Source organism: Vombatus ursinus, unplaced genomic scaffold (assembly GCF_900497805.2).
Source record: "Vombatus ursinus unplaced genomic scaffold, bare-nosed wombat genome assembly UNPS02003292.1, whole genome shotgun sequence".
NCBI classification, from domain to species: Eukaryota; Metazoa; Chordata; class Mammalia; order Diprotodontia; family Vombatidae; genus Vombatus; species Vombatus ursinus.
In genome coordinates, this window is record NW_020943070.1 from 11,921,297 (window position 1) to 11,943,730 (window position 22,434).

Genomic DNA, 22,434 nt, shown 5'->3' on the forward strand with positions numbered 1-22,434 from the left:
CTTTTCCCTACGAGAAGTGGGCAGAAGGCCAGTGTCAGGATGACAAAGCAAAAAATTTAGCTCTCTCATGTAGAAAGCAGGCGGATCGATGGAATCTTGCAGGGCTCAGGTAACTGGAGACATCTTCTCCCTAGGCTGCCCCCCTGGCCTCTTCCACACATCTGCCCCCCAAAGCAGGGGAGAGGGGAGAAGGGCTTTCTAGGACCCGGGACAAAACACAAACCAGGTCTTTCCATAAACAGAGCTAGATCATGCCCTTAGGCACTGTTCTCGGATAATTCCCCTAACTCGAGACAGTCTTTTTTTGGCAATTTGGGGTTCCCCCTGGGGAGGGGAATGGTGGAAGAGAAGATAAGAGGGATGTAAACTGCCCACCTCATCCCAACACCTGACTTCCCTTCCCTTCCCTTCCCACCTTAAGCTTGATTCCCCATACCAAGGGTGGGAGGAGGGAGGGGGTCAATTCAAGATCACCTTGAGACAGATTTAGGGGGTGAGGAGGAGAGGAAGAGAGATAAAAGCCGGAAACATGAGCCACAGGGAAGGGGAAGCTTCGGAATGTGCCCAGCCCTGAGGACAAAGGACGGTGAGCCTGGCACCAGCTAACAAGGAAGGTTAAGTACCTACCGCCAGTAATAAGGATCTAAGACTGCAGAAGAATTTAAAAAAGAAGAAAAATAACAGGTGTTCCCAGAGGACTCTGGAGAGGCCCTGGGAAAAGCCAGAACACATTGTCCCAGATGCCTCGGAAATATGAAGTTTGTTATTTTATCATTCTTTGATTTCACATGTATAACCGGAAAGCATACCTCTTGCCTTCTTGAGGGATAGTAGATAGGCAGGAGGGAAGGAGAGAATTTGGAACTCCAAATTTTTAAAAATGAATATTAAAATGTTCTAAAATATAACTGGGAAATATTTAATGAAATAAATAAAAAATTTAAAAAATATTTACTTATATTTGATAAGTACCATGAATGACATCACCGAGAAAGAGATGGGTGACCAGTGAAGGAGAGTCAAGGATTCTGGATGTCAGAATTAAAAATGGCAGGTGACCCAAAGGGCAATGACCCAGTGAAAGAGAGCTCTAGAAACTAAGAGTCTGGGTTCAAATGTTGCCTTTGACATTTCCTAGCTGTGTGACCTCGGACAAGTCACTTTAACCTGTGTGGGCCTCAGTTTCCTCATCTGTAAATTGGGGGGAAAGGGGAGAGGAAGGGGTTGGCTTAAATGGCCTCTGCAGTCCCGTCCACCTCAACGAGTAAAAGTACAGAATACTGCCACACAGAACTTGGGAATGGTAATTATTCACAATTATAATAGCATTTTCAGGTATATTGTATGCCAGAATGGGCATGAAGGATTAGTGAAGGAATTTTTTAAAAATTCTGTTTTGCCTATGTGCCAAGAGAAAGACTAAGATGATCGCTGTTCGCAAGGAACTCACATTCATAATTGGAGGACACAACACAGAAACCTGTCCCATAACCTGTAAAAAATTCACTCAAGAGCCGAAGCCGGAATAACAATCTCAGCTGTGCCTGAATGCTCGGTAACATGGGAGTCCTCCTTGGTCAGCCTATTGTGAATCTTCTAAACGCCGTTTATTTCACCTATAACCCGACTCAGTTTACCTCCAGAGTCTGTTTGATGAGGTTTGTTTCCTTAGGCGACACATGAGATTATGACTCTGTTTAACTAAGTTTGTTCAACTCTTCTGACACTGAAGGAGGGATAAGACTGTGGGTGAAATACTTTTATGTCGTAAGGGGGATGCAATATGCAATATGCAAGGATTGCAATATGTAACAATTATGTCTCCGTCACTCTGTTAGAATCCTAAGTTTGGTTCAGGTTTTCTCTGGGGCCTGAACATAATAATAAACCCCTGGTTTTCACCTCCATAATTTCTACGTCGTGGTAAATATGTATTAGGAGCAGTTACCCACTGCGTGAACTTGGAGAGGAGTTAACAATAGATACATCCAGGATTCTGGGCAGATCCTCCAAGGACTGATGGGAGGGAGCGAACAAGGAAAAGAAGGTGTGCGTGGGGTGCAATCTGCACTGATGAAGGGAACAGCCATGCCAATTAGATCACAAATCTGCCAAAGGCATTAAAAGACGATAATGATTAACATTCTGACACAGCTCTCTGTGTTTCAAAGTACTTTGCAAACCTTAAGACGAGCCTCTAGGAATAGTGGATGGAGCACTGGCCTGGGAGTCTGAAAGCCCCGGGTTCAAATCCTGCCCCAAATGCTTATTTTTGTGTCCCCTTCTCTGTGTCTCTCACAAATTACAGACATCTCCTACGTCGGTGTCTTTGGACTAATTAGTTATCCCTCATACCTTGACCACAGTCCTGATCACCTTCCCGTTGGGGAATTCCTCTTTTCCCAAATACAAACTCTGCCACTTAGTATCTGGGCAACTTTGCACAATCCACCTCACTTTCCTGGACCACGGTTTATACATCTGTGTAGAGTAAGGACTTAGACTTAGATGACTTTTCAGATCCTTCCAGCTCTGTATCTATCTGCAAGATGCTTGTAAAGCTAATCCTTGCACCTGGGCCCTGCACTTCCTCCCTTCCAACTTCCCAAAGGGCTGTGTTCCCTCTCCAGAATCTCCTAGTGCTTGGTAAATCTCTAAAGGTTATGTAAGTATAAGATATATTAAATTAAATTACATTAAATTGTATTTATTATACTGTATTATACCATATTAATTATATTATATGATACTATACTATGCTATATATTATATCATATATTAATTATATTATGATACTGTGCTATATGATATGACATGATATTGTTATGTTATATTATGTTATATTGTTATGTCATGTTATATTATGTTAAATTATATTGTTATATTATGTTATATTTCCATTTCTCCCTTTCCACTATTCCCCTTCCTTTCAAATACTCCCAAGTCTCCTCCACTGTAAAACCTTCAAATAACCTTTCGTTGTTTTTTCTGGATCACAATGTCCTCTGTCTGTCTTGGGGAGAAAAGGAAAGATGTAAATGGTTTGTAAGTCTGAATTCAACAAGAAAGTAACCAGATTGCCCTGCTTTTGTCCTCTCCTGAAATTCTTTTTTCTTCTGTGGATTTTGGTTCTGAGTCTTGGTTTTTGGTTTTTGGGTTTTTTTTTTTTTGGTTTGTTTTTTTTTCAGAGCAATGGGGTTAAGTGACTTGCCCAGGGTCACGCAGCTAGTGAGGATCTGGGTTCAAATTTGTTCTATCCACTGCACCACCTAGCTGCTCCTCTTCTGTGTATTTTTAATTAGAGCTCACTGTTGTCATGCACCGTAGATGACTGAGAGACTTTAGGGGACAAAACCCCAATTTCCCCCTCATCTCCACCTCCAGGCTTCCCTGGCTTCCTTCAAGTCCCAGCTAAAATCCTGCCTTCTACAAGAATTTTTCCCCCTTCCCTCTGTTAATTATCTCCAATTATCCTGAATATAGCTAATTGGTTTCCAGAATAGTTGGAAATTATTTCTCCAATTTGCCCCATACAGATCTTGTTTTTAGAGTTGTTTACATATTGTTTCCTCCATTAGACGGTGAATCTTGTTTTTTTGTTCGTATGTCTAGCCCTTAGCACAGTGCCTGGCATACAGAAGGTGCTTAATAAATGCTTACTGACTTGATTTGACTTGGGGAGACCACGGGGAAATCATTCAGGGTGAGCCAGGGGCTCCTAATACTAGAGCTCATTCTACCACGATGACAACATCCCCCCCTTCAGAAACCCCCATCATCCTCTGAGAAAAAAGAGAAAGGTTCAAGAATCTCTATAGAGAACACAATGTGGAATGTGGGGAGAGATCACTGCACTGGGTATCAGAGGGCCGGGGTTCAAATCCTACCCCATAAACTACCTTATGAATATGAATAATAGCCCATCAATAAATCAAGAAGCATTGGGGCAGCTAGGTGGCACAGTGGATAGAGCTCTGGCCTTGGAGTCAGAAGGACCTTAGTTCAAATCCAGTCTCAGACATATGACACTTACTAGCTGTGTGACCCTGGGCAAGTCACTTAACCCCAATTGCCTCACCCCCCCCCAAAAAAAGAAGCATTTACCAAACAATTGTTGCACACTGGGTCAAAGGTGAAAATGAAATAACACTAAAAGAGTTAACAACAGTTGGTATATAGAGTTTTAAGATTTATAAAAGGTCTTACTGATAAATATCACATTTAATCCTCACAATAAGAAAGATGCTCAAGTCTATGGAGTCCTCTGAGGCAGCTAGGTGGAACCTGGGTTCAAATCCAGCATCAGATACTTCCTAGCTGTGTGACCCTGGACAAGTCACTTCACCCTGCTTGCCTCAGTTTCCTCATCTGTAAAATGAGCTAGAGATGGAAATGGTAAACCACTCCAGTATCTCTGCCAAGAAATCCCCAAATGGGGTCACAGAGAGTTAGACATAACTGAAACGACTAAACAACAAAAAAAAAAGACTAAAAAACAAAAACGTGTTTAAATGCAAGAAATAAAATATAGAGGATTACATGGGAAACCAATTATATTGAAATAGTTATTAAAATATTTTTAAAAACAAGTTCATGATCCCCAAGTTGAGAATCCTACTCTACTATCATGTAATATTCTACCTTTTAGTTAGTTATGTGCATGTATCTGACCTCCCTATTTGACTATAAACCCAATCATGACTGACTCATCTGTAACCATATGTCTCTGAGCACCAAGCACACTACTGTATACACAACAGACAATTTTAAAAACGTTATCAACGTCTTTTGGTTTTACATCACCTTCATTTCTGACTCTATCTCTCCTGCAACCCAGCCCCCTACACACACACACACACACACACACACACACACACCATCCCTTATAACAAAGAATAAAAAAAAAAAAAGAGACAGGTCAGTAAAATTAACCAGGTCATCACTCAAGTCTGGCTTTGTATGCCATGATCCGCACCCATAGTCCTCCACCTCTGGAAAGAAAAACACACTTCTTCGGGGCTATGATAGGTCATTATATCTATACAGTGTTCAATTTAAGTCTCTTTGGACTTTCCGTTTGTAAGTTATAATTAATAATTGTTGTTATTATTGTAGTATTGTTAGTATTAGTCATATAATTAATATTTGATAATAATAATTTCATAATAATAATATTTACATAACCTCTAAGATTTGCAAAATGCTGGGGACACTGAGGTGGCACAGTGAATAGAACACCTGCCCTGGAGTCAGGAAGCCCTGAGTTCAAATCCGGTCTTAGACAGTTACTAGCTGTGTGACCCTGGGCAAGTCATTAACCCTGATTGCCTCTCAAAAAAAAAAAAAAAACTTGTAAAGTACTGTACATCTGTTGTCTCCTTAGATCTTCATAACAACACTGGGATGTAGGTGCTATTTTTATCCCCATTTCACAGATGAGGAAACTGAGACAGATAGATCAAAGCGACTTGCCCAGGGTTACTCAGCTAGTGTTTTGAGACCACATTTGAACTCAGGTCTTCCTAACTGTAGATCTATCCACTCTATCACCTATCTGCCTCTCAGTTGAATAAATTTAATAAATCAATAAACTATCCATTTATGGCTGAGACACACTAACATCTACCTCTGACACTGAGTCACTGTTTGACTGTAGACAAGTCATTTAATCCTGCTGTGCCTCATTTTCCACATCTGTAAAATGGGAATATGATACCCACCCTGAGCCTCAAATGACATAACGTAACTTGACAAACTTTAAGGTGTTGTTTGGGGTTTTTCCCCCAGTGCCCGACCCACTGCTCTGCCCAAAATGTGAACTGAACTGAATGACTCTGATTGCCTACTATTGACTCCAAGTCTGTCTTTCCCCGACACATCCAGAACCCAAAAGAGAAAACATCAATGCATTTTTCAAAGAAGGAACACTTTTCCTTTTGGCAGGATTTGGCCTCTTCGTGTCTCCATTCGTTTTAATTCTCTTAATAGCTCTAAAATGGCTCTAAGGTCTGGCTGCTGAGCACCTCTTCAACGTCCAACGCCTTCCTTTACCAGCCCCAGAGCACTTCGGAGGGGATTAATTAAAGGTGGTGAATTCTCTGAGATCCCAAAGATGAAAGCTCCCCCAGGAGTGCTCTGTGGGACTGTTTTTATTACCATCAAAATTCTCCCCACAGTTTGGAAGGCTCTGAGATGCTCAGACATCCTTAACCTTTGTGTGCACCCAGGACCCCTTGGGCAGTCGGTCTGGTGAAGCCTAGGGACCCCTTCTGAGAATCTTGTTCTAAAAGGCATCAAATTAAAAACACAGAATTACCAGGAAAAAAAAAATCAATTATAATGAAACACAGTTATCCAAATATTTTCTTAGACAAATTCTCAGGTTTACAAAGCACTTTCCACAGATTATTGTATCATATCTTTACCATCTCTATGATTAAACCAGATGAGGAAATTGGGGGGAGGGGGAGTTTATTGATTAACCATGGTCCAGTCACTTAACTCCCCTGTGCACTGTGCAAAACACTGGGTCACACAAGTGTATGTGAAACCATATTTGACCTCAGGGATGCCCCATTCTTATCTGTCCCCTGTACTCCATCCCCAATCATAAACAACACACTCCTGGTACATTAAATTGAACGTGCCCACAATTGAAATTATCATTCCCCCTAAACCCACCTCTCCTCCCAATTTGCTTCTTTCATTTTTAAAAAATATATTCTTAATGTTTTATTTTTACTTCTCTATGTATTCCCATGAATTCTCTCCCTGCTCTCCTTCCAAAAAGCCATCCCTTAGAACTAAAGAAGAAAAAGAGCAAAAACGAACTAGCACATTGAAAAAGTCTCACTTGCTAGGCAGCACTCCATGATCATTCCCTCCCACCCCCATTCTCTTCAAAGAAGCAGGGGGAGGTGGGTGACCTCTCTTCTTTGGGGCAAAGAATATATTTGCTTATTATAATTTCACAGGATGAACATCTCAAGGAGGGGGAGGGGAGGGAGGAAGGGAAAGAACTTGGAACTCAAAAACTTAAAAAAAAACACGTGTTAAAAAATCGTTTTAACTTGTTGGGGAAAAAATAAAATATTACATATTAAAAATAATTTCACAGCATTCAGTTTTGATGGAATAGGTCAGGTACCACGGATCTCTTCTCCAGGACTTCCCTCATCTTTCCATTTTCCAGCTGTTACCTTTCTCTCTCTCTCTCCTCTTTCCTTCTCTCTTCTTCTCTCTCCTTCTCTCTCCTCTCTCTGTCTTTCCTTTTTCTCTGTCTCCCTCCTCTCTATGTATCTCTCTCCTGTCTTTCTCTATCTCTCTCTCTCCTGTCTTTCTCTGTTTCTCTGTCCTCTCTCCCTTCTCCTCCTCTCTCTCCTCTCTTCTCTTTCCTTTTCTCTTCTCCTCTCTCTGTCTCTCTCCTCTCTCCCTCCTTCTCTCTCCTCTTTTTCTCTTTCTCTCCTATGTATCTCTCTCCTGTCTTTCTCTATCTCTCTCTCCTTTCTCTCTGTTTCTCTGTCCTCTCTCCTTCTCTCTCTTCTCCTCCTCTCTCTTCCTCTCTTCTCTCTTCCTCTCTTCTCTCTGTCTCCTCTCTCTCTTTCTCACCTCTCTTTCCCTCTGTCTCTGTCTCTCTCCTCTCTCCCCTCTCTCCTGCTCTCTCCTCTTTTCTTCTCTCTCTCTCTCTCTCTCTCTCCTTCTCTCTCCTTCTCCCCCCTTCTCTCTCTCTTCTCTCTGTCTCTCCTGTCTTTCTCTCTGTCTCTGTCCTCTCTCTCACTCTCTCTTTTCATATATTCCTACAGAATTCTGGAAGATCACGCAGTGGACCACAGGTCTACAGCTGGAAGGGATCTCAGTCCAACTATCTGGCCATGTAATTGAACCCCTCCATTTTACAGAGGAGGAAACTGAGGCTCACAAAGGTGATTGATTACATGAAGTGTAATGTTTCATCTGGTTCACGCCATACAGGTTCTACAGCTGAAGGGATCTGAGAGACCACCTTGTTTAATTCCCTTCTTCTCTAGGTAAAAAGCTGTCACCTGCAGAGGTTAAGTAATGGCTCAGGATTGCACAGGTGTGAAGATTTCAAGCTAGAAGGGGTATCCAAGGCCCTCATTTTACACATGAGAAACTGAGGCCCAGGGACTCACCCAAGGTCACCTAGCTAGTAAGTGACAGATTCAAGATTTGAAAACAGGCCCTCTGTATTTCTTCTTTGCTCCCATCACTCCCTATTATTATTTATGTTTGTGGCGCAGTGGATAGACTACCAGGCCTGGAGTCAGGAAAACCTGAGTTCAAATCCGGCCTTTAGACACTTACTAGCTGTGTGACCCTGGGCAAGTCACTTAACCCTGTTTGCCTCAGTTTCCTCATTCCTGGAAAATGAGCTGGAGAAGGAAATGGCAAACCATTCCAGTATCTTTGCCAAGAACCCAAAGGAAATTCTTTAAAGGCAGAAGCTATTAAATTTCTTTTTTCCCCCTCTATTTCCAGCATCTTTTTCAGTGCCTTCTAGACAGGACACATTTAATAAACATCTGCTGAATTAATGAAAAGGATCTGTAGGTAATTGGTAGGGGAGCCACTGTCCGTGATGCATGGGCGGGGCTTACAAGCAAAAGCCCGAAGACAAAGATGTGGGGGTGCATTACTGATGAATGGATTGGTCTGGACAAAGCAGGACTACAGCGATGGAAAAGAGTGAGCCACCTGGAACAGGAGAAGGGCCCAATCCGCCTTGAACACCAACCCTAGGACTCCACAGCTCTCCCCCACAGCAAAGGGGAACCTCTGAAGATTTCTGAGAAAGGGAATAAGGTGACGGAAGTAGTGGGATAGCAAAACATCTGGGATCAGCCTGAATTAGAGGGAGGGAGGATTAAGCCAGAGACCTTATTAGAATAGCTTGTGTGGGAGGCCCCAAGGTCCCAGGCTAGGGTGGTAGCCATGAGGACGGCAGAGGAGGGTTAGACATCAACTGTGAAGAAAGAATCAACAGGAATCCGTGGGTCAGTTACACAGAGCCAGGGAAGGGGAAAAGCAGAGGATTCTGAGATGTCCAGACTAAGTAAGTGAGTGAATGATTAATCACCACCACCACAATAATAGCAAACATCAGCACTCTGAGGTCTGCAAAGGGTTTTATCTATCTGTCTATCTATCTATATAAATATATTATGTATATATGTATATACCTATATTATATGTATATACATATATAAATCCTATATTATATGTATATACATATAAAAACCTAGAATATGTATATACATATCTAAATCTTATATGTATATACATATATAAGTCCTATATTACATTTATATACATATAAAAACATATATGTATATACATATCTAAATCTTATATGTATATACCTATAAAAACCTATGTTATATATATACATATCTAAATCTTATATGTATATACATATATAAAACCTATATTATATGTATGTACATATAAAACCTATATTATATGTATATACATATATAAAACCTATATTATATGTATATACATATATATATGTAAGACCTATATTATGCCCGCCTAACAATCCTGTGAGGAAGATGCTGTTATTATCATTCCCATTTTACAGATGAAGAAATCGAGGCTGACAAAGGTTAAATGACTTGCCCAGGTCACACAGCTAGACTCAGTCTAGCACTCTATCCACCTGGACACCTAGCTGCCTCGAGGTAAGAACTGGTCCTTCTATTCTCTTTGGAATTGATTAATTCCCTTCGTGGGTCTTCTTTCTACCCAGTGCCTAAGGAACCACTTACTTCACACGCTTGACTGACCTTGCCAGATATCTGACTGGGATGGTATTAATGGGATACAAACCACCATACACATAATGAAAATCAAAAATTTACTCAATTTTACTTTGGGATTGCATCTATGCTTTGCTCAGATGCCTTCTGGTTTTTTTGGACAAATCTGATGTGTGTGTGTGTGTGTGTGTGTGTGTGTGTGTGTGTGTGTGTGTGTTTTCCTAAAACATACATGAGCTAAGTAATATGATAGGTGGAAGTTCATAGGGACCCAGTACCAATACTTATATTTATAATACCAATACTAATAAGACCAATATCAATAATACCAATTTATAATACCAATATTTATAATAGATAACATGCATCATGAAGACAGGATAGAATTAAGTGGAGGGCCAGCCTCAGAGTCACGAAGACCCAGGTTAAAAAAAAAAAAAAAAAGAAGACCCAGGTCAAAGGCCCACTTCTGACACTTATTAGCTGTGTGACCCTGGGCAAGTCACTTAACCCCATTGCCTAGCCAAAAAAAAGGCAAAAACAAAAAAAGAGGGGGGAGAAAAGAGCTCAGGAAAACTAAACACGTCCCAAAAGTCTGCCATCACACGCAGAATTTCATACACGTTAACAGAAGTTAATAGATCTAAAAACTGGGTGACTATTGGTACCTTCTCTCTTTTCAAAAGCAATGAAAGCAGATCTGAAGAGGACTGGGGCCATCCCCTGCTTGCTTTGTTTCAAGGGCTGCCATCAATTAATTACATAGTAGCACCACTAATTGAGGGTATCATGGCCTCTCCCTGGGCTATTACAAAAGTCTCCTATTTGGTCTCCCTGACTCCAGTCCAGATTGGTATTCCTAAAATACTAGTCTGACCACACACACACACACACACACACAACACTCTCTCTCTCTCTCTCTCTCTCTCTCTCTCTCTCCCTCTCCCCTCTCTCTTCAATCTGATAATGTTGGCTATTTCTCCAACAAGACCCTCCATCTCTCCACTCTGGGCACTTCCCTTGGCTGTGCCCCTTGCCTGGGATGCCCTCCCTCCTCATCTCCACCTCCTGGCTTCCCTGGCTGCCTTCAAATCCCAGCTTAAAATTCCATCTTCTACTGGAAGCTTTCCCCAACCCCTCAATTCTTCATGCCTTCCTCATCTTGATTATTTCCCATTTATCCTGTCCATAGCTTGTTTGTACATATGCCCACATAAGCCTGTGAGATCCCTGAAAGAAGGGACTGTTTTTTGCCTTTCTTTGTATCCCCAATGCTTAGCATAGTGCCTGGCACATAGTAGGTGTTTAATTAATATTTAGTAACTGACTTTATAGAATCTCTAGCTCCTTTCAATGTCCAGGTTCCACTCAAAGACCACCTCTCCTATAGTAGGCTTAACATGCATAATCCAAAAAACTACATCTACTTTGTCTTAACTGTGAACGTGCTGTTTCTTCCCCAAGAGGACAGAAGAAGCTGTTACATCTTGGCCTCTTTCCCCTGTGCACCTGACACAGAACTGACAATGAATACCATACAGAACTATGTGTCTGCCACACAGTAGGCGCTTAGTAAATGCTTACTGAATTAACCCAAAGGATCAGCTGATACCAGCAAAGACTAAGGTGGTCAACATCTATAGAGGAGGCCAAAAGGCAAAGCCACCTTAGTCATACAGTCCTCGGAGCAGCAGCCTCTGACGTTATCCAGAGGGATGGCAGAGGATGTCACTGGTGGTAAATAGTGAATTGCATAACTCCTGGGACGCTTACCTGGAAAGTCACCTCCTCACGAGAAGGGCAATTCCATGCATACTATGGTATGCACAAGAAGACACATTCGGTGAGTCACAAAGCTTCTAAGGAAGTGCCTCAAGGCAGAGGAGGAAAAAGAAATCAACATTACTAGCCCCCCCCCCCCCCCCCAGTGCCCCCCCCCCCCCTGCCCTCCCCACTGGGCTGTCATCATCTCATCCAGTAATTGGGGATTAGCATGACATCACAGAATGAGCACCAAGTTTGAATCAGAGAAGAGCTAGTTTGGAATTCCAGCTTTCTCACTCACTTGCTGTGGGATCTTCCTTCCCCCCAAAATTGTCTCATCTCCCCCAGTAAAATGTAAGCTCTTTGAGGGCAAGAACTTCTGCTCTTGTCTTTGTACTCCACTTAATATTAACTGATTAATTAAACTGGGTATCATTATTATTGCTATTATTGATAAGCAGGATGGAGTCGTGGATAAGAGGTGGCTTAGGAGTCAAAAAGAGCTGAGTTCAGAGTCCTGCTTCTGACCTCTACTCTGTTAATATGAGCAAATCCCAGGGTGGGAGACAACTCCCTAAGATTATAATCAGAACATCAGTCACTAATCCGCATCAATGAGGAGTGCTTCTATTCCCTCAAACTTTTGATACAGATTTAACCTCAAATCCAACCCCCTAAATTGTTATAACAAATTAATTATTGTTACGTTATATTTTTATAACAAATATTCCCACCATGCTATACGATAGACTGGCTACAATAGTCTTTCCCAGGTTCAAGAGAAAGGGCTGAGTAATTCTGAATATGTTCTCTAAATGTGATCTTTATCACCGGGTTCTGAATATAATCCAAAGAAGGTTAGCAAAGGAAGAGTAGACAAGGATATGTTGGCATCGACATGGAATTTTCAGGCAGCATGAAAAGTAAAGAGAGGAAGCAATTTCATCTGACCTCACGGCAAATCACTTGGCAATTCCTTGAGAGCCCTGATGGGTCTGTTATTTCCAATCAAGACTAGTTTCCTATGCAGAACCAACCCCAAGAGGTTGGGAGAAGAAAGAATCTTGGCAGGTCTCACTAAATATAGCATTGAACATTCTTGTTTCATTCCCTTTGTCTCCTAGAACTGACCTATATCATTCCTATCCTGGTGGTTTACTGCACAAAATTTTAGTTTGGAGTTAGCTGAGATTCACCAAAAAAGTCTTTGCCCCAAGGCTACAGTCTTCACCATGGCAAATAAAACCAGGTAGGGACAAGTGTTCCAGCATTCAGATAGGTTTCTCAAGGACACACAAGGTATTTCATGCTTCTTTTGTATTCTCTGGGAGGCTTTGCACAGTGTTGGGAAGTATTTCCTATAAGCTGCCTGTTTGTATGATCAAAAGTACCTTTTCAAATACTCTTGAATGGTGAACCCTAGGCCTATGCCTGTCAATCATAGACCCAAAGTTAGGAAGAAGCTTAGAAGGCAAGTCCAACCCACTCATTTTATAAATGAGCACACTCAGGCCCAGAGAGTGAAGGAACTTGCTTATGGTCACATAGATAAGGGCAATTCTAGAGCTGGAAGGAACATTGGAAGCTATTTGTTCCAAACCCTTTGATTTACAGAGAAGTAAATTGAGGTCCATGGACCTCAATGACCAAATGACTTGAAAGCCTTCTCTTCCCTCAAAACTGAGCTAAAGTACCACCTCCTCCATGAAGCCTTCCTTGATTCTTGGGTGAAAATGATCTTTCTTTCCTCAAATTTTTCTGGACCTCCTCAAATGCCCCTATCGTATTCAGCCTGTATTCATACTTATTTGTACACACAGAATTAGATCTAAAGCTGGAAGGGACCTCTGAGGAACTCTAGTCTTTCTAGACTATCTGTAATGCCACAATTCCATCCTTTATCATTTCCAACTATTAGGATCATAGATCACAGGAATATAGATTTAGATCTGAAAGGGACCAAAGGTCACCTAGTCTCATCCCCTCCTTTTACAAACGAGGAAACTAGGGGCAGCCAGGCAGTGCACTGGATACAGCATCGGCCCTGGAGTCAGGAGGACCTGAGTTCAAATCCAGCCTCAGACACATAACACTCACTAGCTGTGCGACCCTGGGCAAGTCACTTAACCCCACTGCACAGCCAAAAACAAAAACAAAAACAAATGAGGAAACTGAGACCCAGGCAGATGTGGTAACATGCCCAAGGCAATGCAGGTAGTAAAGATCAGAGGCATGCCCTCTGACTCCAGAGTCAGAGTTCTTGCTGACCATGATGCTGCATCCCTTTTCACTTTAGAGGGGCAGCATCTTGATGGCAGGGAGCATGTAATTTTCCCTCTTTGTATTAGCACTGCCCAGCACTGTCCCTTGCACACAGTAGGCATTTAATAAATATGTGCTGAACTGAATTAAATGACATGACCGTTCATATGTTAATTTTACTTTCTCCAATAAAGTGTTATTCACACCTTAAAGCATTATATAAATGTGTTATTATTATTTACGTCATTTGTAAAAGAATTAGCTGAAAGGATATTTCATGTTGCCAACTCAGTAGATACTCGAAAAATACTTACCCACTGATTGGCTCATGTGGTTGTCTGCCCCATAACAAAAAAAAACTGAGGTTTGTTTTAGTATACCAATAGCTACAGCCACCCTCTTTGTGTGTGGCCCTAGAAACCACCCAAGATAGCTGGCTTCCAGACAATGGCCCTTTAAACCCCACTCCCTTACACACACCAAGAAAAACTCTGAAGCTTTCATCTCCTTATACATCAACCCCCATCCCCACCTCCTTCCCCCAGGAACCCTGGACTCCACCCCTGAAAACTCCCTGGCTCCAGACTTCCACACAAATTCCAAGCTGTCTACACCACTCTGCCCCCAGTGCCACCCCCCCACTTTCAGCACCCCTTTGTGAATATTCTTTCCCTCATTAGAATCTAAGCTCCCAGAATGTAAGAAACGATTCCCAAAGGACCAGTGATTCCACTGGACTAATGATGAGAGTTCGACCCACTTCATCATGGAGAGGGGATGGATCAAATGCACAGAATGAAACACACATTATTATGTGTGGGCAATATGGTAATCTGTTTTGCTTGAATAGGCATAGCTGTTACAAGGGTTTTCTTTTTTTAAAGGGGTGGAGAAGAAGAAAAAAAACCTGATAATTGAAGAAATATATATATATATACACACACATATATAAGTATATATGTATATGTGTGTATATATATTATATATATATATATACACCCTTGAAAACAAGGACTATCTTGCTTATTTTGTATTTGTAAGTATAGTGTCAAGCACAAATAAGCATTTAATAAATGCTTTTTTTATATGTCCCTTACATACGCCACCAAAGCTCCTGAGATTCATTTAAACTATTTCAAGACTCGCCTAAGAGTACGGAGACCACCAGGAAGAATGATTCAGCTCCCATGCAATCCCAGAATACCTGAGTCCCCCAAAGTCCCCAAACTTGAACTGCAGGAGTGAAAGAGGAAGTCTGATTTCAAAAATCCAAAACCCTTCAGGTAAAACAAAGGCTGAAAAGTAGGAAGGACTAGCAGAAATCAGCATTTAACCCTGGCTTCAAGCCAAGCAGAACCAATGCAGACCATTTGCGTCAACAGGTGTCATCTGCATATCATAATAGTTTCTGCTTGGCCAAGCCCAAAGTGAAAATAAGGAAGATTCAGAGCAAGCCAAGGAGTTGTTATTCACGTCAATTGTTTTTTACAAATCCACCTACGAAGGGTTCTCACCAGATACTGCCACTAATGTCATGGTCCGTCTTTCTCCCTCTGTCCTGCGCCCTTGCCCTCAGTCAGCTCTCCTCCCTAACTTCTCACCTGAAAACTTTCTTTTGGTTTCTTTTTTTTTTTTAAGACAATTCGGTTAAGTGACTTGCCCAGGGTCACACAGCTAGTAAGTGTCAAGTGTTTGGTCTGAGGCCAGATTTGTACTCAGGTCCTCCTGACTCCAGGGCCTGTGCTCTACCCACTGCGCCACCTAGCTGCTCCCCCTTTTTTTTATAACAGTTTGACTCCATTTTAATGCTTTTATTTTTGTTTACACCATTGTCATCAAGTATACTTTTTTCTCCTGGCTCTGCTTATTTCATTCTACACTGGTCATTAGTCCAGAGCTTGTCTCAGTTTCTCATTTCCTTTACTTCTTCTGGTACAATAATATTATATACCATTCACATTCAGGGGCATTTTTTTTTAAGGCAATTGAGGTTAAGTGACATGCCCAGGGTCACACAGCTAGTAAGTGTCAAGTGTCTGGTCTGAGATGAAAATTTTCTCATTCATCTTTATTTGACCCCCACGATTCTCTTGGAGGTCAAGAACGTGGCTTTTCTAAATAATGCAAGATGGGGCAGCTAGGTGGCGCAGTGGATAGAGCACAGGCCCTGAAGTCAGCAGGACCTGAGTTCAAATTCCGCCTCAGACCAAACACTTGCTACTTACTAGCTGTGTGACCCTTGGCAAGTCACTTAACCCCAATTGCCTAAAAATTAAAAAAAAAAACTAAACTAAACTAAATAATATAAGATTTCTAGGTCCCTTCCCCCTCTCCCTCTCCTGTCCTCACGACTCACTTGGGTGTCTTCAAATAATCTATGGCAAACTGGAGTGACTCAGTATGCCCCCTCTGTAAAATGGGCATCATGTTTACCAGCACCTTTCTAACTATGGTAGACTTAATTAGTATTTGCGAACACTCAGAGACCCGGAGGAGAAACTCACAATCTACGGAGTGCAAGGAATTATTACCGGCCTACTCAGTATCAGTTACATAAATCATATGCCCAAATGTAAATTCAATTCCAACAAATGAACAGGCAGTGAAGCGTAGAATCTGTCGTCTTTAGAGGCAAGCCAGTTGAGATCCTCCAGCCCATTAAGACTCCCCAGTTATTCATAGAGTATGACTCAGGTGTTTAAAAAGTTTAAAGTTTCTATTACAGCTTTCATTACAGGTTATAGAGACTGGACTGGAGACTGAATCTGTGATTTCACTGGCACGGGGAACTTCCAGATGCGGACACACCCTCTTCCAGTGCAAGTTGGCACCTCAGTGACTTCTCCTGAGAGCTGCCTGAGTCTGCCAAGACGTGGTGGAACTGGAATTCAGGGCTTCCTAGCTTTCTAGAGATCCCTTCTGCATGTTATGCCCCCTTACAGAAAGAATACATTCTATCCATTCAGCCACAGTTGTTGTTATTTCTTCATACGGAAGGCAAAACTATGTGAAGGCAGGGACTGTTTTGTTTTTGTTAATATTCTCTGGGCCTGGCACATGGTAAGCTCTTAACAGCTGACTGTTGATTGACTGATTAATCTATTATGGACAAAGTCTTGTGCTCTATGACTGTAAAAAGGTGCATTCAGATGCTTTTCATATCTTAAACCTTTTTTATATAAGTCTAACACCAGTCTTCATGGAAGTTTGGATGCACATTCCTACACCTCAAAAAAATTATGACTCAAAGTAGCCAAAAATTAAATGCCAAGGCAAGATGAGTCTTGCACTCATCTTAGATAGAACACCGGCCCTGGAGTCAGGAGGACCTGACTTCAAACCCAGCCTCAGACACTTGACACTTACTAGCTGTGTGACCCTGAGCAAGTCACTTAACCCTGCTGCCTCACCAAAAAAAAAAAAAGAGGATGATACTTAGGATTCCAGAGTTGGAAGTGACAGAGAGCTACCACAGTGAGAAAAAAAAGAGTAAGAGAGATGGAATGGACAGCAATGAATTGGGAGTTCAAAGACCTGAGTTTGAATCCCAGCTCTTCTGACTGCTGGCTGCTGGGTGACATTAGGCAAAATCACCTCTCTGGGCCTCAGTTTCCCCATCAGTAAAATGAGAGAATTGGATTAGATACGCCCTAAGGTCCCTTTCCCTCTAATTCTGTGATCCAAACTGAGGCTGCTTTATAGAGTAAGAAACTGCAGAATAATAATAATAAATCTCTAAATTCTTTCTGTATCTTACGTCATTTGATAACATCACCTTAAGCAGCTTATTAAAATTTGACTCGATAGCGATTAATTTTCAGGATGCGATAAGATAAGTTTTCTAGGTTACCAGAGCAAAGATAATCCAATCTCTAGAAATGCCTTAAGCCAGGCTGATCCAGCATTTATTTTCATTCTGAGACTGAAGATCTCTATCTGAGATATTGGAGGTGCTGGCTTTCCTTTCAGCCAAATAGACAACCTTATACTTTAAAGGGTCTACGACAATCTCAGAAGAATAAAAACTCCTAGAACGCAATGACTTTGAATTATTCTTTTTATCCTCGGGGCCAGCCAAGCTACAGACCTGTACCTGAGGTCAATTGCCTTTGAGTGTTGCTAGCTTCCTCATGGCTCCTTCAATTGCTCATATTTCATTTCTTATGGTTTGATAAGATTCCATTCTGCTTGTATACTGGCTTGTGTAGCCCTCTGTTAATTCATGGGTAACTTATTTTGCAATTGCAAAAAAAACAAAAACAAAAAAAACTAGAAACAATTTGTTGCTACTATGAATATTGTGGTATATGGGAGACCTTCCTCTATAACTCCTCCTTGGAGTATATGCTCAGAAAAGGGACAGTTAGGTCAGGGTACAAATGGTTTGGTGGCTTTTCAGGAATCATTCCAAATTGTCATCCAGAACGATTGGAAATCCCTCTCCAATTTACCCCATCTATACCTTGATTGTACATTGTTTGTACGTTTGTAGGGCAGGGACTGGTTTTGCTTTTCTCTGTATCCTAAGCACTTAACACAATGCCTATAACATAGAAGGCACTGAATAAATGCTTACTGACTTGATTTGCCCCACTTTACAACTCCAGAAATTGTATATTTGTGTCTGGCAAAGTTTGCAAGACCCCATGTCACCACTACACCATCATGAAGTATGGCTCTAAACTGCTTCCTTTGAATATGCGTTCAATCTTCATTAGATTAGATCTAAATTTCCAAAGAAAGGCACCCACTGGATCAATTGTCTTTGCTCATTAACAGCTGAGCACAATGGAACTTTGGTAACTCAGCTAAGGATAAAACTTGCTTTGTTCCAGCAAGATACTGAGGTTTCCTGGGCATGGACCATCCTTCCATTGACCACCAGCCCAGATCTCAACCAACCTAAGACTTGGTGACCTCATGGGACTATGGAAAGAGTGCCAGATTTGGGGACAAAGGACCCAGCTTCAAATACAGGCTGTGCCAAACCTTGGACAAGTCACTTAACCTCTAGACCTCAGTTCTTCATCTCAAATGCCAACAAACTGAACTTAATACCTCTGATGAACCTGCCAGCTCTAGTTCAGGGATGATGACAATGATAATGATGATGATGATGATGATGATATTATCAGCTATATTTATACAACACAAGCATTTTACAAATAATATTTCATTTTATCATCACAACAATCCTGGAAGGAAGGTGCTATTCTTATCACCATTTTACAGATTAGGAAACTGAGGCAGACAGCGGTTAAGTGACTTGCCCTGAGTCACACAGCTAGATCCTATGACCCAAAAGTTGTTTTGGTTGAAAAATTCATCACACTGACAATTAGCTTCTCCAGTTTAGCTAAGTGATCTAGGATGACAAAATCTGTTGACAGATCGGACCATATTTCAAAAAGAAGAAGGTATTCCTTCCCCAAAAAAAAGAAATCCACTCCTTTAAATACCCCTTTAAAGGTATTATATAATCAATGGGTAGCTGCACAGAGGATATGTTGTACAACCAATGGGAAACCAACCTAGAATAAAAGTTCATTTATTCATGGGTATTTCCCAACTTGAACTGAGGCAAATTATATTACTCATTCCAGAAAGAAAACCCTCCATTAATTAACACCAGTATTAACAGGAAAAACAAAGTTGTTCTACTCTGCTTTTCTCACAGGCTAAATCAGATAAAATTATAATTACTAAATGAGTCGATAAGATCAAAATGAAGGGGAAATGGAGAGGAGAAATTAGAATTCACAACAATTGGAGAAGAGACATGAACAGCAACGTTGGAGGCATAGATGCCACCCAAGAACACAAGACACCGACTTAACCCTCAGGACCCCAGAATGACTAATTTTCATGTTCATGAGGTGAGAATCTGAGAGATGGGCGTGTTCTGAGAAGCTGACGTGCCCATTTGCCAAGATAGGAGCATTCCTACAAGAAAATTCCTGCTTGTTGATATCTCATAGAAAGAACAAGCTACATTATCAAGGTTTTCTTTTTTGAGCTCCTGAAATGGTTGTCCCATGTCTCACTGCATTAAAACCACCCACTCCCCAGTGACTTCCATATCACCAGATCCGATGGCCTCTGTCTCATGCTTGTCCTCTCCGACCTCTGTGAATCCCATCACTCCTTCATTTTACAGCGATGCTCCCTGTGTCCTGTGTGGCCTTGGGAAATCACTTGACTACCAAGTTCCTCAGCAGGTAGGCCACAAGACACAGTTTTCTTCTGTGAAGCTGTTTCCTGAAGGGTCCTTTCCACAGAGGACAATAACAAAAAAACCCAATCCTTCTAGTCTAGATGCCTTGGGCTCCTGTGTCCTCTTCTTCAAAATGGCCCCCATGGTCCTTTCTAACTTCATAGGGCCCTGGGCCTGTCAAGATGTTGGTATACATATAGGTTTTAGAGCACTGGAGAAAGATCTTGTCCAGGCCTCAGTTTCCTCATCAGTAAAATAAAGAGATGGGACCAGATGGTCTCTAGACCTTCCAGCTCTACACGTATGATCAGACACATCTCTGAACCATTTTATTCTCTGTATTATTGCTCGATTCATACTACACACCCCTTAGCCTACAGAGAAATCCAATGATTTATACTCAAGAAAACAAGTCTGTCATCTTAATTCCAGAGGACTCACAGCGAAATAATCCTCTCTCCTTTCAACACAGAGGTGGTGGATTACAGGTAAGAAATAAGGTATAGACCCTCCCGTAGACATAGCTACTGTGTTGTTTTCTCTTACTTAACTTGACTACTTTGTTGGAAGGGGGTTGAGGCCAAACAGAAGGAAAGTGATAGCAAATGGTTTTCCTAAGAATTCCGAAAAAACCTAGAGCCTGATTGTTGGGATAGATTTACCTAATTTGGCTCAACAGAGATAGCTGGGATATTTCATTCTATGGAGCTAATCAGTTACAAATACCCTCCTACCCACAGCCCTCATTTTCCTTTTTTTGGCTAGGCAATGGGGTTAAGTGACTTGCCCAGGGTCATACAGCTAGTAAGTGTTATGTGTCTGAGGTCACATTTGAACTCAGGTCTTCCTGAATCCAGGGCCGGTGCTCTATCCACTGCACCACCTCACTACCCTTAGCCCTCATTTTCTACATCTAAGACTTGAAGTCAGGGTGTAGGACCCAAGAGGAAATACAATCTCTTCTCTAAGATGAAGCAATCCAGTTCCTAACTAGTCTAGCCAAATGAGTCTCTTCCCTGAAGGGACTCTTTCTATAGGGAGAGGCAAAAAAAATCAATTGATCTTCTAAGATAATGCCCACTTTCCCCCTCTCTGAATACCAGCCCACTTAAGAATACCTAGCAGATTCCAAGGTTACTCAAGCAATATTCTGTTCCCTCAAGTGGCCAATCCCTGGATTACTGAACATAAACAATTCACACCTACACACACTCCAGTTTGCAGAGAAATCCAATTATTTACCCTCAAGAAAACAGATCTAGTATCACAGGTCCCTAAAGGAACTCAGCTGTTATATAGTCCAGTCTCTGCATTTTACAGATAAGGAAACCGAGGCCCATGAACTGATTTTGCCCAAGGTCATATAGGTAACAGGTGAAAGCTTGGGTTTGAACCCTATCCTCTGATTCAACCCAATCCAGGGATCTCCCCACCACACCACACTTGAGACTCCATCGTCCCTTCCCCTGTGGAAGTTCTAACCTTACCTTCACCAAGAGAGGGTCCGAACCACTGGGGAAGGCCACGGCAGAGCTGGCGTCGGAGAAGGCCTGCACCTCACTCCCCAGCTTTGTGTTGACAGTATTAGGAAGGGGTGCTGAGGTATCCCTCGTGCTGCTGGCAATCACTGCTGGGTTCCTGTTTTCTACCTGAGTGCCATTGTGGTGATGAGCCCTCACTGAGACAGAAGGAAGCAAAGAAGGTAATTACCACAAAGGAAAATACTGGACGAGTGGGGTGCTAATATTAGGTTTCCCTGGGGAAGAAAAACCCTGTCACTTTAGCCCCAAAGGGGTTTATCAGAAAGGGAAGAAGAGAAGTAAATAGGACAGCATGGAAGATCTATGAGCATGGATTATCCAGGTTTTATATTTAGCTCTAAAAACGGGCCGGATTCTGCTCATCACTGGTGACTCACTCCATAACCTTGAAACTGGGGCGCCAGAACTCTGCAGCCTGGGCTCAGCCTGGGACAGGTAGGAAAGGGTCGGTTCTACCTCTCAGAATGCCGAGTTCTCCTCAAGGCTCAGTCACGGGACCATCTTGGGTGCCGTCTTAACCTGGGGTCCATGAACTGATTTTTTAAAAAATATTCTGATGACTGTATCTCAACATAATTGGTTTCCTCTGTAACCCTTTCCATTTTATATCATGCATTTAAGAACACAATTCTGAGACAGGGTCCACAGGCTTCCCCACACTGCCTAACAGAACCAGGACACAAAAATGGTTAAGAACCCCTGGTCTAGTCAAACTCTCTCATGGTACAGATGAGGAAACTGAGGCCCTGAGAGACTGAAGATTTGCCCAAGGTCACATAGGCAATAGAACCAAGATTTGAATCCCAATCCTTAGATTTCAAAGTCAATGCTCTTTCTAGCATACTACATTGTGTATATTTACCCACTGTCTACA

At 41.9% G+C, this 22,434-nt stretch overlaps 1 protein-coding gene across 1 annotated transcript in view; it reads right to left on the bottom strand.

Annotated features, from left to right (window-relative positions):
- TXNRD1 (thioredoxin reductase 1) overlaps positions 1-21,653 on the bottom strand; it is a 91,201-nt gene extending 69,548 nt beyond the window's left edge. Inside the window, exon 1 of the mRNA XM_027872314.1 lies at positions 21,507-21,653. The gene's annotated coding sequence lies outside the window, so the exon portion shown is untranslated. The remainder of the gene's footprint in view (positions 1-21,506) is intronic.
- Between the last annotated feature and the right edge of the window lie 781 nt (positions 21,654-22,434).